Source organism: Schistocerca americana, chromosome 3, assembly GCF_021461395.2.
Source record: "Schistocerca americana isolate TAMUIC-IGC-003095 chromosome 3, iqSchAmer2.1, whole genome shotgun sequence".
NCBI lineage: Eukaryota > Metazoa > Arthropoda > Insecta > Orthoptera > Acrididae > Schistocerca > Schistocerca americana.
The window spans coordinates 634,687,701-634,708,908 of NC_060121.1; positions in this window are offsets into that span (position 1 = coordinate 634,687,701).

Sequence of the window (21,208 nt, forward strand, 5' to 3'; positions counted from 1 at the left end):
CACTTAGTTAGATGTGGGAAACCGCTCAAAAACAACAACCGGGCCCGGCTGGCACATCGTCCCTCGACGTCTGTTAACTCGATGGAATCCATCCGGGGCCGGAGCGCCTTCCTCTATCCCGGAACGGACGTACTAACGTGCTTGGCTGTCCTGGCGTCTGACAACAATTATTTCGTAATACTAATATACAGCAATTGTCACAACATTTCGACCAGTTAGTTGGTAGTGTTTTCTGTGACTTGAGGCACTCTATTAAAGTTTCTCAATTTCGTGACAATTACTGTTCTGATCAAATTTGAAACCTGGTGGAGAGTGGAAGGGTGAAATTACAAATTCTAGTACAAGTTGTAATACATATGGCAAAATTGATATAACAAAAAGACATGCCTACGTGAAGAGATTAACGCATCGCAGGTAAAAGGAAGTAAAATCAGACACCAGTCTACCAACAACTATTTGCACAGTGCGGAAGCACCCCTAGTTGTGCACTCTGCTTCAGTTCTCGTATTAAATATAATTGCTGTTAATTTTCATGTGGTCCATAAACGAAAACAAAAATCGGAACATGTTTTCACCAATAAATGCAGACAGTAAATAAAAAACTTTGACTGACAATATTTATGTATTTAAAAGATATAAATCATTGTTAAATTATGCAAGAGTTCACCGTTCCATAACGCTCAGTAAAGAACTCAAAGTAAGCAGTCTTTCGTGAAATAGTTTCATGTGTCAGTGACAATCTTATAAATCACAAATCAGACTATAGTGTTGTTCACATTTCCTATTCACTTTTGACATGCAGCACCAAACTTTAATTACATCTCGGTGACGTGAACATATGGTACAGCTGAAAATATCACTTCCTCATGCGAATTACCCTTCAAAACTCATTATGAACAGTGGATCCAAAGTTTCTACGACATTAGCATTGTCAGAGACTAAGGAACGAGGCCACAATGTGGGGCTAACGCGAGTTTAATGCCTCCTGAGATCATTAGCCGATAGGCACGCAGTCGAACTTTGAAGTAGGCCGGCCGAGCCGCTTCGTTCGTCGAACAGAAACGCTCCACCTGAAGCAAAGAGATAATCGACAGTTTGGACTTTGGATTAACTTTTTATAAATATACGTTGCCCGCCACCTTCTCGCCATGGCAACCGTAAGGTGTTTGTACACAAAGACTTATACGATTGCTCTCACGTAATGTTGCGAACAGACTCAGTCAAATCGCCTTTACAATCACCATGTACGGGCCCATTTCAGGTGCTGAGTAGAAATAAGCATACCGTGGACATAATGTACAATGCAGTTCCGACAAAGGTATCGATTAAACGTGTCAAACCAGCATGGGTTTTACCCTCTCCAACCTCTGACACCACGCGTGTGCATCAACACATCATGGACGCAGAGCATACCGAAAAACCGCTCAGTACATCGTCCGAGACAGATGAATCATCACCACAAACAACAACGTCACCGCCCCCGAGACACCCGACGCACACCAGAGCTGGACGTCGAATGAAATTCAAGTATCAGGATATCCCTGGGGTTTCGCATATCAACGGGGGGGGCTTTGTGGCAGTGATATTTTTTCATGTCTGGTGCAAAGTGATATCAAAAACGCGCGAGAGTTTTTTTGTGATGTGTTGTTTTTTTATCTTTGCCGTAAGACTATAGAGTCTCCTACTTTTTGTTACTTCTCTGTTTTTTTTTTGGTTTCTTCACATTGCGAGTTTTTGCGAGAAAATATTTTTTCGCTAACACTTTACACCGGACGGCTATGCAATTATTTGTTGTAGGTAAGTCGCCTTTTCAGCACGCGTACTTACGTTCTATTTTCATTTATTCCCCCAAAAAGAATTCCGACTTGATAATGAAACTTGTGACACTACTTGTTAAGCGAAAATAGTTTTAGAAAATTTGTGTTCTAGAAAAAAACTACACTTCGCTTTGTAGCATATATTTCAGCTCCATTTTGCTGGAGACTGTCACTCTCTTTTCTACAACACAGTTCTTCAGTCGTACGTAAGAACGGAAACACCGTATACGACAAGTAAATATACCAGAATTCGAATAAAAAACAGCTGCGAGCGTAAGTAACTTAGAAGTACATATCCTAGTAGTAGTGAAGCAATTTAAATCACTTAATGAAAGTAAGTCTTCTGGCCCAGAATGTATACCAATTAGGTTCCTTTCAGAGTATGCGGATGCAATAGCTCCATACTTACCAATCATATACAACCGCTGCTCTATGAAAGATCCGTATCCACCAATATTCTAGAAATATAGTAGGAGTAATCCTCTAAATTACAAGCCCAAATCATTAACGTCGATATGCAGTAGGATTTTGGAGCATATGTTGTGTTGTTGGACCATTATGAATTACCTCGAAGACAACCGTCTACTGACACACAGTAGTTCTTGGCAAGCACGAAGCGCTGCGTGCTATTGTCAAGGGATTTCACATTTATTATTTATTTCTAGATTTCCAAAAGGCTTTTGACACTATACAACACATGCGGCTTGTAGTGAACTTGCGTCTTTATAGAGTATCGTCTCAGTTATGTGACTGGATTCGTGTTTTCCTGTCCAACAAGTCACAGTTAGTAGTAACGGACGGAAAGTCATCGAGTAGAACACAATTGATTTCTGTTGTTTCCCAAGGTAGTGTTGTAGTCCCTCTGCTGTTCCTTATCTGTATAAACGATTTAGGAGACAATGTGAGCAGCCGTTTATTGTCTAGTAAACTCATAAGAAGGTCAAAACAAATTGCAAAACGATTTAGGAAAGTTATCTGACTGGTGCGAAAATGGGCAATTAAACCTAAATAATGAAAAGCGTGGGTAATCCACATGATTGCTAAAAGGAATCCTTTCAACTTTGGTAACATGATAAGCCAGTCTAATTTAAAGGATGTAAATTCAACTAAATACCTAGGAATTACAATTACATACAATTTAAATTGGAAAGAATACTTAAAAAATTTTATCCGGAAGGCAAACCAAAGACCTCCCTTTATTCATTTTAAATTGAATACAACATATAGAACTGTTGTGGGGCAGGCAAACCAAAGACTGCGTTTTATTGGCAGAATACAACAGATCTACTAGACTGCCTACACTACACTTGTCCGTCTTATTTTGGAGTACTGCTACAAGGCCTGGGATCCTTAGCAGATAGGGAAGGTTCAAAGGAGAGCAGCACGTTTTGTACTATCGAGAAATAGAGGAGAGGGTGTGCATTTTTCGTTGTGGTGGAACCATCTCACGAAATTTCTATCACTAACTTTCTCCTCGGAATGTGAAAATATTTTGTTGACGCCGACGAACATAGGGAGAAACAAACATCAAAATAAAATAAGGGAGGTCAGAGCTCGCACGGAAAGACATAAGTGTTCGATTTTTGCTCACGCTGTTCGAGAGTGGCATAACAGAGGATTATTGAGAAGGCGGCTCGATTTGCAGAATATCCATGTAGATGTATATTTCCTTTTATTCGTGTTCTCTGCTGTTTGCAGTGTAGCAGTCATTAGCGCTGGAAGAAAATAATATATCAACAATTCACAATACCTACAAGGTGTCTCTGAATGTAGATTTCTAGCAGTTTCATTTTGTCCTATAGACAATAAGCAGAGCTGCCGACTGCACAGCCAAAGGGAGGGAAATCAGGGAGAGCGATAGGTTCAGGATTGATTTTGGCGTTTGATAGACGGAAGAAAGATGGTAATTGCAAAATCATGAACAATGTAGCGAATGGACCGCCGAAGCAAACGCAGTTTGGTGAATAGAGGCAAAATTCTGCCTCTCGAAATGCCACAAGGACATTATACCGTATCCTTCTAGAAATTACGAAATCCCATAGTTTTCCGAAGGGCCCCGTAAAGGAAAAGACAGTAAATGTGTTCTCACAGGAGATGAACAAAGCTGTCCAATTGGTTAAGTTCTTCAAAGGAATCTTCAGTCAAAACAACCCATTTAATTATTACAATTTCGAAAATAAGCTGAAAAGCAAGAGGCAGACCAATATGTGGGCATACGTTTTGTGTGTAAAACGTAACTACGAGCTGCAAACCTTTATAAAGGAAAATACAACTGGAAAAGTTTAACAGAGCCATACAAGAAATATAAATGCAAACAGTATAATTGTGCGTTTATTAAAATTAATCTGAAACTATAGAAGCAATTGACACTATATTTGCAAAGGTACAAGGGAACAAAACACTGAGTGTTTAAATAACAAGCGTATTTTTCCTTGCCTTGTCATTCGCAAACTAGTCTATGATTTCGTCTTCGTCCAGTTTCACTGTCAAGTCTGATTCAGCAGCAAGATCAACAACGTAACGAAGATGATCCTGCATTTGAGATATCATTAAATACTTTTTTGTGCGTTGTTGTTGTTGTAGTCTTCAGTCCTGAGACTGGTTTGATGCAGCTCTCCATGCTACTCAATCCTGTGCAAGCTTCTTCATCTCCCAGTACCTACTGCAACCTACATCCTTCTGAATCTGCTTAGTGTATTCATCTCTTGGTCTCCCTCTACGATTTTTACCCTCCACGGTGCCCTCCAATGCTAAATTTGTGATCCCTCGATGCCTCAAAACATGTCCTACCAACCGATCCCTTCTTCTAGTCAAGTTGTGCCACAAACTTCTCTTCTCCCCAATCCTATTCAATACCTCCTCATTAGTTACGTGATCTACCCATCTAATCTTCAGCATTCTTCTGTAGCACCACATTTCGAAAGCTTCTATTCTCTTCTTGTCCAAACTAGTTATCGTCAATGTTTCACTTCCATACATGGCTACACTCCATACAAATACTTTCAGAAACGACTTCCTGACACTTAAATCTATACTCGATGTTAACAAATTTCTCTTCTTCAGAAACGCTTTCCTTGCCATTGCCAGTCTACATTTTATATCCTCTCTACTTCGACCATCATCGGTTATTTTACTCCCTATATAGCAAAACTCCTTTACTACTTTAAGTGTCTCATTTCCTATTCTAATTCCCTCAGCATCACCCGACTTAATTTGACTACATTCCATTATCCTCGTTTTGCTTTTGTTGATGTTCATCTTATATCCTCCTTTCAAGACACTGTCCACTCCGTTCAACTGCTCTTCCAAGTCCTTTGCTGTCTCTGACAGAATTACAATGTCATCGGCGAACCTCAAAGTTTTTACTTCTTCTCCATGAATTTTAATACGTACTCCGAATTTTTCTTTTGTTTCCTTTACTGCTTGCTCAATATACAGATTGAATAACATCGGGGAAAGGCTACAACCCTGTCTCACTCCTTTCCAAACCACTGCTTCCCTTTCATGCCCCTCGACTCTTATAACTGCCATCTGGTTCCTGTACATATTGTAAATAGCCTTTCGCTCACTGTATTTTACCCCTGCCACCTTCAGCTTTCTCTAAGTCTACAAATGCTAGAAACGTAGGTTTGCCTTTTCTTAATCTTTCTTCTAAGATAAGTCGTAAGGTCAGTATTGCCTCACGTGTTCCAACATTTCTACGGAATCCAAACTGATCTTCCCCGAGGTCGGCTTCTACCATTTTTTCCATTCGTCTGTAAAGAATTCGCGTTAATATTTTGCAGCTGTGACCTATTAAACTGATAGTTCGGTAATTTTCACATCTGTCAACACCTGCTTTCTTTGGGATTGGAATTATTATATTCTTCTTGAAGTCTGTGGGTATTTCGCCTGTCTCATACATCTTCCTCACCAGATGGTAGAGTTTTGTCATGACTGGCTCTCCTGAGGCCATCAGTAGTTCTAATGGAATGTTGTCTACTCCCGGGCCTTGTTTCGACTCAGGTCTTTCAGTGCTCTGTCAAACTCTTCACACAGTATCTCCCATTTCGTCTTCATCTTCATCCTCTTCCATTTCCATAATATTGTCCTCAAGTACATCGCCCTTGTATAAACCCTCTATATACTCCTTCCACCTTTCTGCCTTCCCTTCTTTGCTTAGAACTGGGTTGCCATCTGAGCTCTTGATATTCATACAAGTGGTTCTCTTCTCTCCAAAGGTCTCTTTAATATTCCTGTAGGCAGTATCTATCTTACCCCTAGTGAGACAAGCCTCTACATCTTTACATTTGTCCTCTATCCATCCCTGCTTAGCCATTTTGCACTTCCTGTCGATAGTGTTTATGAGACGTTTGTATTCCTTTTTGCCTGCTTCATTTACTGCATTTTTATATTTTCTCCTTTCATCAATTAAATTCAATATTTCTTCTGTTACCCAAGGATTTCTATTAGCCCTCGTCTTTTTACCTACTTGATCGTCTGCTGCCTTCACTACTTCATCCCTCAGAGCTACCCATTCTTCTTCTACTGTATTTCTTTCCCCCATTCCTGTCAATTGTTCCCTTATGCTCTCCCTGAAACTCTCTACAACCTCTGGTTCTTTCAGTTTATCCAGGTCCCATCTCCTAAAATTTCCACATTTTTGCATGTTCTTCAGTTTCAATCTGCAGTTCATAACCAATAGATTGTGGTCAGAATCCACATCTGCGCCAGGAAATGTCTTACAATTTAAAAACCTGGTTCCTAAATCTCTGTCTTACCATTATATAATCTATCTGATACCTTTTAGTATCTCCAGGATTCTTCCAGGTACACAACCTTCTTTTATGATTCTTGAACCAAGTGTTAGCTATGATTAAGTTATGCAATGTGCAAAATTCTACAAGGCGGCTTCCTCTCTCATTCCTTCCCCCCAATCCAGTTTGTGCGTATTAAAGCAAAAAATAGCCTTTCTGTTGAGCAACTAGAAGTTGGAGTACTCAAGTATATTTGAAGATCTGTGTTAAAAGTTTGGTAAAGATTCTGTAAAGTGCTACCTTTTTCGCACCTTACACAATCCTGGAAGAGAGTATTGCTCATTTTCATTCTTTAAATTACAGATGAAGCTTATTGTGTGTGATCGTCCAAGTACAAATGCTGAGACCTCACGACATGAACTGTAGAGTAGCTGAAACCTGGTCGACGCTTCCTGGATTTCATGTGGACTTAATTTTTTCGGGTCTGCCGAAAACATAAATGGTTCACTGGAATCATTATAAGAAGAAACTCTTTTGTTCAGAACTTCAGCCAATTTATCCAATATCAAAATAATGGATGTTTGTATCATATCCAATTCATTAATCAGATTCATGAAAAAATTTTTGATTTTCTTATTGCGTCTATTCTCCTGAAATTCATGTAGTTGAATTCTAGCACTATTACAAAGATATTAAAATTTTTCATACCTTTATTCTTGAAAACCTAATATCTCATTTCCATTTCTTCTAAGAACTTAACTAAAGAACAGTACAACTTGAGAACAGTGGCTAGGCCCCTGTCTACAGCTTGTAATTGCTTACTTACGACAACGAAATTTTCAAAAGTTGAATCTCATATTACAGTCCTAAAAGTGTCTGAGAACTACACTGTTTCTTCGTTATGACTCTAGCTTCAGAATTCAAAACAGTCTCATCACTTTTATTGCCTGCGATTGACAACACTAGTCTGATGATTATCTCGCCATCTTTTCTGAAACTTCCGTAGACTTCTTCTCTAGCAGACCATCGAGTTGGAGAGATGGATTTAACAAACATGCTGTCTTTCCTGAAAATATGCTGAAATAATTCCACAGATCACCAGAAACGCGGCAAAAATTAAGTATTTCTTGTAGAATTTAAAATAAAGAAGTTGCAGGATTCCAAGGTTGATGCACTCGAATCCATGAATTTCAGTGTGTGCGCTAACCCAGGAATCTAGTAAGGGTAAGAAGTGACAGCATTAATTGCAGGCTCGCAAGCCAGAGTAAATATCTAAGATACTCGTTTTTTCTGCATTGTTAATCAGTCCCTTATGTCCACCTCATGTGTCTCAAGAAAGTGAAATACGGCATCTACCATGTCTTGGGCATCATGTCCTTGATTGGATACAAATGCAACAAATTTCCCTTCTGCTAATACCAGTTTATTAACTAAAAACAAGACACAACTGAACTAAACATTGTGTGCAGTGTTAGGACTTAGTCGTCTATGACAGAATAATATTTAGCTGCCATAATTTGTGGCATTATTTCTTCCTCTCTTTTCCATGATTCTGATTACTTCCTCATACGAAACGAGAGACAGCTAAGACCTGTCTCCATCTCCAGAATCCTTATATTGAGGCATGTGGCTAGTGAAGAGGGATGTGTAAATGGAAATGGATTAATTATTGCTTGAATAATTTGAAAAATTGATTGGAAAGTATATTTGAGAAAATTTTGAAGGTAATTTATGAATCTGTGCACAATCTTGGATGAACTTTAATTGATCCTAATATCAACGAACTTTGAATATCATTACATTCAAGGTCATTAAACATAATTTGCATTACGTACTGCTGCTTCCACTAGCGTGCGGGACCAAATAATCACCGCAACCATTTAAATTGTCGATCTGTCTACGAGTTCTTAAACGCACGAAGCACAATACTTTTAGTAGAAGTAAACGAAGTTCAGTAGGTTCCTATCAAGTCTGAGTCATTACGTTCCACTGTGTTTAGTCTTGAGTGTGACAGTCTATATGCAGGATCGCTCCTCCAGATACGGCGGTAATTATTCTTGTCTGCACCGAACCTCTTGATGCAGGATCTCGACGGCAAGTGAAATGAACAGGTAGGAGTTGAACTTATAACCCCGCGAATAAATATTCCTTTTCTAATAACTTTTTATAATACTTTTAATGAACGGTAAAAATACATATTTTTAACAACGCTGGTACGACGGATCCAAGCATTCGTCCGTACTCTGCCACTTCCCGAAACAAAATTGTGAAGATATATGAATTAATAAATTGAAGAGCATATATCTTACTTTGTTTCATACAGATATTTAACGATGTATCAAAACATTATCTTTGCCACAAAACAACTCATTAATTTACTTCTGGCGGTGTCATTGGTTTATAGCTCATTCAGTTTACATATAGCTTATATATAAGAAAAGAAAAGAAAGATAATTAATACGATTCAATACACTGGCAACACGTTGATCAAATTCAGTAATAAGTTCCATGCACATTGAAACGCTACCATTACGAACACTTCCAAGTTCCTGTACAAGAGTAACAACTTATTTACATTTGATGCACTTTATTTTTAAGCTTGTGAGAAATTTTCCATAAATCTCTGTCAGAGCCGAAATTCTGTTTTTAAGACCAAGATCACGCTGTTATTGCCTTGAACTGTTTTCATCACCTGCAATAACCTCTGGATACTTCCAGTCAGAGATATATCGAGGGCTTGCCAAGCCTAAAGTTTGCAGAACGCAATACATAGCACACAAAATAAAGTTCCATGACCTGTGGATATACTAACCAATCTTTGTCAATAGTTCCATTGTTTGCCAGCTTTCTCTGGAAAAATACACTAATAGAGCGTCTTGTGGTACCATTTTTTTAAAGTGCTGTTTTGATTTTGAAAAATCACTTTCATTATTTTGTTTTATCCCGTTGATTGCTATGTAGTACCGGGATTCATCAGTTTTTCATTTTCGAAAAACAGTTCAATACATCCATAATGGGCGTTCCAGTTTCACTTTCGTTTACAAGAAGTGATATTTCTTCGTCTTTCGGTCTATTTGTGCTAAGCGTTTCCTCTACAATTTTGCGCGGCAAGAATTTCTTCTTTACCTGGATTCTTTCGGAATTTCATAAAAACATCAAGACGTGGAACTTTCTTTAAAGCTTCTTTGCCCCTTTTTCTTTTTGCTAGTGCTAGAGATCGATACTGGGGCGCACTTACTTTCTTTCAGTCATTTTCTATAGTGATTCTCAAAATATGAAAAAGTAGCATCCATTAACGACAAAGTAAGAATTATATTAGTAGTCACTTGCAGTTTGGTTTAACAAATTTAAGCGAACTGTATTCAGTTACCCGCGTTAAAATTACACAGAGTGCATATGCTACTGTTTCCTGTTATAGGCAAATGCGTGACGTAAAAAAGTTGTTAACAAAAATACGATGATACGTTTTACAGAAGTTCAAAAATTCTTTTTATGAAACACGCCCGGTAAATATTTTACTTATGAAGAGGCAAACGAGTGCATGAATATCTTTTGCGAATTTATTAACAAAGTTAACAAAATCAAATTGGCGGGGACGTATCTTAACGGCATTTTAACCACATTTTAACATAATGATCAGTAGAAAAAAAGTGTAAGAATGCTCTTTCGGAAGTTATAAAACGAACCACTTGAGATAAAATCAAATTGGCGGGGACGTATCTTGACGGCATTTTAACCACATGTTAACATAATGGTCAGTAGAAAAAAAGTGTAAGAATGCTCTTTCGGAAGTTATAAAACGAACTACTTGAGATCAGTGCATCGAGCCATGTCTTACCTTGTCTAATAGTATCGAGAAAAAGTGACACTACACAACACACTTCTGCGCCTGATTCAGCTAAAATTCTCAAGCGAGCGTTGCATTTAAATTTAAGGAACTTCTTTGATACGCAGGGCTTTTAATCGTAACACTTCAAAACGGTAAAGCAGCAGTTTAGGATGAAATATCCAAAATCTTGAAAGATTTAAATCATCTCCTTACTAAACTGTGCAATACCTGTTGGTAAACAAGGCAAGTTCCGAATTAAACAGGCGTGGCATCTTTGTAAAGTACCGAAGAGCGCAAAACTGATCTAATGTGCAAACGAGAGACATGTTACGCTCCTCTCGATGTTAGGCACTATTTTGCCTAAAAAGGTCGAAAGAAGCAGCAGGGTGTCGACTTGGAAGAACAGGTATCTTTCGAAGTAGGAGATGCTGCTCTGAACAAGTATACATTCTACAAAAAGAAAAGGAATCATCCATAGAAATCAACTGTGCACTGCACCTAGACTTCTTTGAGTTTAGAAAAAGCTTTTGACACTATACGCTGAGAATCGTCATGGGAAAATGGTAAGCCTTATGGAATTCTATGTTACAGATGTTTTCCTAATTCTGTACGTAGATTCGAGTTGCTACTAAGAAAAGGCCAACGGCCTCGCAGCAGTGGTAACACCTGTTCCCGTCAGATCACCGAAGTTAAGCGCTGTCGGGCTTGGCTAACGCTTGGACGGGTGGCCGTCCGATCTGCCGAGCGCTGTTGGCAAGCAGGGTGCACTCAGCCCTTGTGAGGCAAGTTGAGGAGCTACGTGTCTGAGAAGCAGCGGGTTCGGTCATGGAAACTGACAGCGGCTGGGAGAGCGGCGTGCTGACCTCACGACCATTCACATCTTCATCAAGTGACGCCTACAGTCTAAGGAGGACACGGCGGTCGATCAGTACCGCTGCGTTTTCCGAGACCTGTTCGGTCGGAGTTTAGTTTAGTCTAGTATAAGAAAAGATGATGAGAGCACCCTTTTCTTTAGTATTCTAGCAGGCATCAGACAAAACAGCATTATATCACCAAATTAGTCGTAGGTCTCATAATGAGGAGAACTATGGACAACTGCCACGTAGGGACACTTTAAAATGAGCAATCTAGGCTTTTCACAGTAAAATTTACAACTAATGACAACCAAAAGCTGGATGTAAAGGCCGCTTCTGTAGGGCTACAAATAAGTTGTGATAAGACTAAGTCAATGTGCGTAACAAGCGGAAACATATTTAAACAGATTATAGTGCTACAAAAGAAACTAGAAAGTAGTGATGAATATGCACAACTCGGCAACCATGTCCCTAGTAATAGGGCCCGCATCTCGTGGTCGTGCGGTAGCGTTCACGCTTCCCACGCCCGGGTTCCCGGGTTCGATTCCCGGCGGGGTCAGGGATTTTCTCTGCCTCGTGATGGCTGGGTGTTGTGTGCTGCCCTTAGGTTAGTTAGGTTTAAGTAGTTCTAAGTTCTAGGGGACTTATGACCACAGCAGTTGAGTCCCATAGTGCTCGGAGCCATTAGCCTAGTAATAGGGCTGTAGATGCAGACATCACCAGTAGAACAGGGAAAGAATATGACAATTAGACTCTGTAAGTATGTCCATAAAGCTTAGGCTCCACTCCTCCATCAACCTACCGATGACAGTACATGCCTGTGAGACATGGGAAATGTCAGTAAAATCAGCACGCAAGCTCTATGTTTTTCACTGACGTTGTTTGAGGCAATATTTGGAGATCAGTTACTGCGACCACGTTTCAAATTATGACGTGCTGAAAAGAAGTGGTCTACGCAGGCAGCACGAAATCGTTGCTGATAGGCGGCTGCAGCTTGCAGGGCGCGTCGTGTGCATGAAAGGTGGAAGAATCTCTATATCAACCCTGCTTTGGAAACCAACGGATGGATGAGTAAGTAGAGGAAGACATCGTAACACCTGGAAACGAACGTTAAAGAAACATTTTTTATGCACTGGCAGTAAGCTGAAAACATGGCAGCAAATCGATTTCCCCCGATACGCTTCTTAGCAGTCTAGGAACTAAGTCTGCATCATATTCTCAGGTACATCTGCACTCATGCTATTGCATGTGCTACCCAACAAGTTCCAAAATACTGTTCCAAAAAAAAAGAAAAAGAAAAAAAAGAGGGTTCCTCCGGCCTTCGGTTTTATTGGCGGTAGAAAGTTAGGGGCAAGTTGTTTTGTGTATGAATATTACACACTTTCTTTTGGACAGGCAATGAAGCAAGTCGGTTGGTTCTCTTTGCATTTGACGTAGTATACGGTTGGCCTTACGGGGCTTATGGAAGAACCATTAGTTAATTGGAGGTTCCTTAGAAAAATCTAAAAAATTATTTTTACTTTTTTTTGTACCGGAACAGTGTTACTGATTTCTAAACGGCTATGCACAGCCTGAAACTGAAATTTGTACGACTTGTTCCTAGGATCTGGATCTCTAACCTCTTTGAAAATTTTGTTCAAATCTTTATCCGTTTCCGAGACAGAGAGGTTCAAATGTATCATACGTCTATAAGTGAAATACATACATAAAATCAGGTATGTGGCGAAAATCTAAATAATAAATAACCGTTTATAGTTACTCAAATTTTTAAGATATATTCTCTAGTCGTTTATCTAGAAGTGCCATCCTCCCGTTTTAAAAAATTCTTATTAGCTCATGGACGCTTCGTTAGAAAACGGCTGAAATTCTTGCGTTACATTTCTGAGGTCCCGATCCCTTACTACATTGAAAATTTTACCGATATCGATATCCGTTTCCGAGATACAGAACTTCAAACTCACCTTGCATGTACATGTACAATATGCACGCAAAATTCGGTGTGAGGTGCAAACGTGACAGTGACCGAACATTGCTAGGAAAAGAGTGAAGGAGACAGTCCAGTGAGAAAGAAAGGAATAGACGGAGAAAGTGCGTCAGTGTCTGTTATAATGAGAGACAGTCTATGATAATGACAGTGAGGAAGAGGCAGTGACAGGGAGAAGAGACAGCAGCAGTGGGAAATAATGAATGAGAGAGTAGCAATCAGGGAGAGCAAGAGGGAGAAGGCAGATGCAGTAGACAGAGAGAAGGATACTGTGGCTGTAAGACAGGAGATAGTGACTGTTAGAGAAACACAAAGAGATAGTGTCAATTAGTAGGGCTGAATGTATGACTGAGAATAGGCCAGTGTGAATGGGTTGATATGAGGGACGAACTAGTGTTTTAGAGGTGCTTAGGAAGGTAGAATGAGGCAGCTGGTACCCACTTTTCAGTCATATTTTTAAACAGGAACATATCCACCTTTCCTGTGCTCCGAAAGAAGCGCTTTTCCGCTGGTATGGTACATTCTGCGTTGGCATCTTTCTCATTTTCCTAACTGATTAACATCCCAGTGAGGTGATATTCCTTTTCGCATAGGAAGTGCTTATGCCTGTCTGTCCATCAAACCCAACTCTGTATTATTGCTTCGTCTTCTAGTTACCTCGCCATTTCCCGCGATGTATGACCATATGAAGGGAGCCGTTGGGCAACATTTCACAGCATAGCTTATGATTACCTAAGTTAAAATTACCTAAATTATTTCAACTCTCTCTCCATTTCAACAAAGTCACTGGAGTTAGGAATTTCCGAAGCATATTTCATCTTCTGAATGTGGGGAACGTCAGCTCCGCCGCCACTACGTTTGAGTCTTCGTTGTCGCTGACAGGAACGATTACAATACCACACAGGTGCAGCGTGTTTCCCTTACTTTCTCGCGTGTGAGTTTCACGCGGTCCATTAATGCACACAAGCTTGAAAGTCAACAGAGAAATCAAGTAGCATTTCTGGAGGGGTATCTCAGTCGGAAGCATTAAAGACGTAAAACACATACTTTAGAAACTATTTCAAAATTGAATAAGACCGTAATTGTAAAAGAAAGAACTATGCTCTCGCTTGGATTGGTTCGGATAAACTATTCAAACCATCAGTCTAAACGGCAACGTTTCCCAAAGTTTCGAAATGCTGTCTCATTACTACTGTAGGAATACTTACGGTTTGAGCTCATAGTTTCTAGAAATTGTGAGGAATTTATAAAGTCCAGTGTGTGCAAAATCTAGGAATTTTCTGTAGACATTATGCTCGTAGACATTGTAAGACGTGTATATTTCTATTGTCTACTGTCAAACCACAGTTTATGAAAGATGTTTACATTTTATTAATAGGATTAAGTAGGAATAATTAATATTTGTTATTTTGGAAATAATTGTGGTAGCAGGGAATATCTGCACCAAAGAACTCTTGGCGGGAGAGTCCGCACACTGATATCGTTTTTAGAAAGGGCGGCAGAGACCGCGTATGGATACATTTTAAGAAGAGAGCGGGAAAGACCCCGCATTGATACATTTTGTAATGGTAGCAGGGATTGTCTGCACGATAAAGCATTGTTGGTGGGAGAGACCGCACTTAAGCGTTCGTAGGAAGTCAGTAGTAAGCGGGATATGAAGTGAGTCGGTAGCAGGTCTGTAGCGAGACTTTGAGAGGAGCGGTGTTCCTGCCAGCTATGATTTACAAGAGATTATAAATGGATGTACAGAGATATCAGCTAACTATTATCATAAGAGGAACTAATATTATTGAATTACTTTTGTTTTGAGAAACTCAAGACTACTGAAGGTATGTTTGCGCAAAGCTAGTTGTAAGATTATTGTAAAAAGTAAGTCCCATTTGAACGTTTGCAAAATCATTTCATTACCAACAGCAAATATTTGGAGAATCGTTTACAGAATATAATTAATTTTTGCTAGCAATATTGCATTACTGATTGTAATCCATCCCAAAAACCATCAACGTAAAACTTTGCAAAATTTTATTGATGTCAAGGAAAAGTTTAACTATGAATTACGTAACTTCAGTCAAATTAATTAAAGAATAACGTCAGCTTTGCTAATAAAGAATAAAGTCAGGTTTGGTAATAAATACAGCCACTAATTATGACAGCGCACCAGCAGCTAATAGAGTATAGTAAAACAGAGTAAGTATACTCATGTCGCAGTTCGATGTAGCAGTTAGATGGCAATCCAGTAACAGTAAAAATGGTAAGGAACAGTTTTGGGTTATTGCAGGTAACGACTGAGGGCCACGACGACGACACATTCTATGTTTCGTCGAAAGAATCAGCAAATCACTTTTAATAAGCAGCATTTAAATTTGTATGCGAAGATTGCACTTATTATTATTGAGAAAGAGAATTTATTTCAAAGGGAAGATTTCATTTGTTATTACTAAGCAAGAGATAGAAATCCTACGGGAAGGATTCATAGGTTATTGTAGAAGGGAAGGTTGCGTAACAGAAGCGATATAGAGGAGACGGGAAGGTTTCAACATGTAGCTAGACATTGTATATTGGCAGTCTAGAGACTTTTGTGTGCACGCACTTGAATGTCTTGTTCCTCGACATTAGCCAGATATTACAGACCTAGAACGGATTGAAGCTTGTGCAGTGATAATAGTCAATAGCGAAAACAATCAAAGAAGGGACACTGGTGAAATCTTGAAATTTTTGCGGAAAGATCTCTTTTCGGCTGTAATCTAATTTGAATTTGAAAACAGAAGACTGCATAAGTTTCCGAAATTTCAGCCGTCAGAGTCAAAGTGACTTTGAAGGTCTGCTTCAGTTTTAGGCAGAAACATAAAGGAAAAGTATAGACAAGTCACTCCACCGCCTCTGAGATTTGCGTGACACAGGGTTATCTGGCAAATAGAGAATGGTTCACGAGCCTAATGCACACGTTTAGGATCTCGAAGCATGAAGTATCACAGATTGTCTGTGAAGTCTGAGGAACTATGATACCATCTCTGAAGGAATTCACGAAGGAATGTATAAATAACCACAAACTAATTACAAATAAAGATTTATATTTGTGAAATAACGTATAATGGAACATGAAGAACATAGAAAAGCCAATTAACATGGCACCAAAGATGTGTAATCAATTATTAATTAAACAAGTGAAAAAATCTTATAAGATCCTTGAAGGTATTATGTCAGAGCAATTAGGTAGGTATGAGTAGCCTCAGAGACAATGTCACCGGTGTTTTCATCACTTCCTTTAAATGTAGTTGAGCAGGCACAACTGCAGTATCTTCCTGAACTGTAAGACTCGCTAATCGTGGAGGAAGACGACGTAGTTGTAGTAAGAACGCTTGGAACGTGCCCAGCATATGGTACAATCCCATTTCCAAAGAAAGCATTGCGCTTTCTATGTTGTGCTGAGCAAGAGATACCTCCAGTTTTCATCGGCTGCAGTTCCTCAGTCTGTTTGCTATAAGTTCACCAAATAATATATATTCGTCTCTGGATGAGGCAAGCGATTTCATACAGCTTACTGCTTCCAGCACAATGGCGACATCTGTTTTTGAAACGTTTATTTGAGAAGGCAGTTTAAACTGCGGTGTGTCACTCGCAACTTTGTGTGGCTCTTCGACTTCTCAGTTTTCTTGCTCTGTGTTACAACTGTCCCGAAAACAGAAATTGTTAACTTTATCCGTAATATCACATATACGAGTGAGTAGTAACTAAGGTTACAATTTTTTTAAGATGCCAAAAACGTAAACTGATTGCATACCTATTATAGACCTGTCGAATACTAGATGGTATATCCTACATTGCCTAGTCAGTTTTGATGACAAATATAAAATGGGGTCGCTGTCAGATCCTAAAATCAACTTGATTCAGAATTTCATCGATCCAACTGGCCACCAAATTTGGGACGATGCTCCTTCTGGTGAGTCAGGAGGACACAGGAGCGGCAGAGTTTTCCTGAAAATCGTGGACCGTTGGAGCTGCGAAATATTGAATCACGTTGTTTTAGGATTCATCATCTAAACCTAGGAGACTTTCAAAACTTTCTACGCCAGGAAAGCCTAAGAAGTCACATCAAACACATACAAATATTTGCCGTAGAACATAGTGGAAACTTGTCTTTTTTTTTTATTACTAAGTTACTTTTAGCATTGTGCTGGAGTTACGGAAAGCAATAAAAACTTACTTTATATTGGAGGATAGAAGAACAGCCACTAAACGTGCTATCTTGTGAAGCGCTACCCAGAAGAACACGTCTAGTCCCACTCCTCTATATGGCAACCCATAGAGATCTCAAACGGATTACAACTAAGGATTGTGTTGAGCACATGATTTTGTTACCAAGTCATCAAAATTTAGACTGCTACTAAAACCGATGCCTCTAGCTCCAGAAATTTTAAATTTATCTGCACTTTTTTTTTTGCGTAGAAACAATATATCCAAAAGTAACTACACTTCAGCTGATACTCTTGATTCAGATGATACAGATTTAAACTTGATTCAGGGCTTCTGGAGGAAGAAACTGCATGAGAACAGTTGGTTGAGCGATACGCGAAACCTACCCTAAAAATGAACAAACCACAAGCTTGCTTGAAATTTTATATCAGTTCTATTCCCTTACTCCCGCGGGAAATTTGTCGTGCTAATATGACTTTTACTAAATTATTTGTACAGATAACTACATTTAAAACAACCAGTCAATTTAAAAATTATTTTCTAAACACGTTAAATATGTTTTCTAGCTATAAGATAGTATTTTAATCGTTTTAGTTAATATCTTTTCATAACATCTTTTTCTCCTCTGTGTTCATCCATAAAAATTAAATAATAATATATCTGTAAAATACTTACATTCTTTACGGTGCTTCCTGATTCTTTCTCTCCTCATCATGGTCAGTGTTTCTGCTGCCCCGTGATCCTGAACCGTGCAGCAGAAATAATAAGTGCCTGTATTGTTTACAGGAGATGCCCCACTCTTCTTAGACCAGTTAATTTTTTTATGCTCTCGATGACAAGCTGATTCCAAACTGTGGAGTTTTTTTTTTCAACATCACTCACTGATACATCATATTTTTTAGGTCAGCTCTTGGGTAAACAACTTCTGATTGTGATTTTTATTTCCAGAATTACGAACTTCCCACAAACTCGATGTTGTTGTTGTTGTTGTTGTTGTGGTCTTCAGTGCTGAGACTGGTTTGATGCAGCTCTCCATGCTACCCTATCCTGTGCAAGTTTCTTCATCTCCCAGTACCTACTGCAACGTACATCTTTCTGAATCTGCTTAGTGTATTCATCTCTTGGTCTCCCTCTACGATTCTTACCCTCCACGCTACCCCCCAATGCTAAATTTTTGATCCCTTGGTGCCTCAGAACATGTCCTACCAACCGGTCCCATCTTCTCGTCAAGTTGTGGCACAAACGCCTCTTCTCCCCAATTCTATTCAATACCTCCTCATTAGTTATGTGATCTACCCATCTAATCATCAGCAATCTTCTGTAGCATCACATTTCGAAAGCTTCTACTCTCTTCCTGTCCAAACTATTTATCGTCCATGTTTCACTTCCATACATGGCTACCCTCCATACGAATACTTTCAGAAACGACTTCCTGACACTTAAATCTATATTCGATGTTAACAAATTTCGCTTCTTCAGAAACGCTTTCCTTGCCATTGGCAGTCTACATTTTATAGATTCTCTACTTCGACCATCATCAGTTATTTTGCTCCCTAAATAGCAAAACTCCTTTACTACTTTAAGTGTCCCATTTCCTAATCTAATTCCCTCAGCATCACCCGACTTAATTCAACTACATTCCATTATCCTCGTTTTACTTTTGTTGATATTCATCTTATATCCTCCTTTCACGACACTGTTCATTCCGTTCAACTGCTCTTCCAAGTCCTTTGCTCTCTCTGACAGAATTACAATGTCATCGGCGTACCTCAAAGTTTTTCTTTCCTCTCAATGGATTTTAATACCTACTCCGAATTTTTCTTTTGTTTCCTTTACTGCTTTCTCAATATACAGATTGAATACCATTGGGGAGAGGCTACAACCCTGTCACACTCCCTTCCCAACCACTGCTTCCCTTTCATGCCCCTAGACTCTTATACTGCCATCTGCTTTCTGTACAAATTGTAAATAGCCTTTCGCTCCCTGTATTTTACCACTGTCACCTTTAGAATTTGAAAGAGAGTATTCCAGTCAACATTGTCAAATGCTTTCTCTACGTCTACAAATGCCAGAAACGTAGGTTTGCCTTTCCTTAATCTTTCTGCTAAAATAAGTCGTAAGGTCAGTATTGCCTCACGTGTTCCAATATTTCTACGGAATCCAATCGGATCTTCCCCGATGTCGGCTTCTACCAGTTTTTCCATTCGTCTGTAAAGAATTCGTGTTAGTATTTTGCAGCTGTGACTTATTAAACTGATAGTTCGGTAATTTTCACATCTGTCAACACCTGCTTTCTTTGGGATTGGAACTATTATATTCTTTTTAAAGTCTGAGGGTACTTCGCCTGTCTCATACATCTTGCTCACCAGATGGTAGAGTTTGACAGGACTGGCTCTCCCAAGGCCATCAGTAGTTCTAATGGAATGTTGTCTACTCCCTGGGCCTTGTTTTGGCTCAGGTCTTTCAGTGCTCTGTCAAACTCCTCACGCAGTATCGTATCTCCCATTTCATCTTCATCTACATTCTCTTCCCTTTCTATAATATTGTCCTCAAGTACATCGCCCTTGTATAGACCCTCTATGTACTCCTTTCATCTTTCTGATTTCCCTTCTTTGGTTAGAAATGGGTTTCCATCTGAGCTCATGATATTCTTACAAGTGGTTCTCTTTTCTCCAAAGGTCTCTTTAATTTTCCAGTAGGCAGTATCTATCTTACCCCTAGTCAGATAAGCCTCTACATCCTTACATTTGTCCTCTAGCCATCCCTGCTTAGCCATTTTGCGCTTCCTGTCGATCTCATTTTTGAGACGTTTGTATTTCTTCTTGCCTGCTTCATTTATTGCATTTTTATATTTTCTCCTTTCATCAATTAAATTCAATATTTCCTCTGTTACCCAAGGATTTCTACTAGCCCTCTTCTTTTTACCTGCTTGATCTTCTGCTGCCTTCACTATTTCATCCCTGAAAGCTATCCATTCTTCTTTTACTGTACTTCTTTCCCCCACTGCTGTCAATTGTTCCCTTATGCTCTTCCTGAAACTCTGTACAACCTTTGGTTTAGTCAGTTTATCCAGGTCCCATCTCCTTAAATTCCCATCTTTTTGCAGTTTCTTCAATTTTAATCTGCAGTTCATAACCAATAGATTGTGGTCAGTCGATATTGCGTGAAAAATACCTTCCGTAAGCTGTAACACTTTCTCCGGTAGCAAACTCTTGCTAACGCGCGTTTAATGATAAGAAAAGCAAAAATATGAAAGGCCGACGAAGCGTTCTCCACGGCTCAAAGAGATCAACTGCAGGCCATGTTTACCAATACATCAACACTGTGAAATGTTGTGCAACCTTGTCATGCCTCTAGCTTAAAACAAGATTCTAAACGTCTGAAACTTTGTTTAAAAAGCGTGTCTGTAAACAAGATACGTTTCGCAGTTGTTTATATATAAAATCGTTCGATTTTCTCTACTCACTGTCAAAATATCCACGGGTGTGCTGCTGGTCTACAGTGTCCAACGGGCACAATATTTCGGCGATCATACATATCGCCATCATCAGGTGAACTGACGGACTGAGCTCCTGTGAACGTGCCGGCACGGAAATCCGTACGCTATGGCTGCTCAGAGGGAACTGGGTTCGGTCGCGGCGGCGGCTGATTTAAATACCCTCCGCCCGCGGCGCGCTCCCTCCGCCGTCCGCGCCCCGCGCCATGGTCGCGCGGTGGAACAGATTGCGACGGAGTCTGAGATGACGTCGGAGTGATGGCTCTGTCCGCCGTGGTCGTCACAACTATACGTTTGC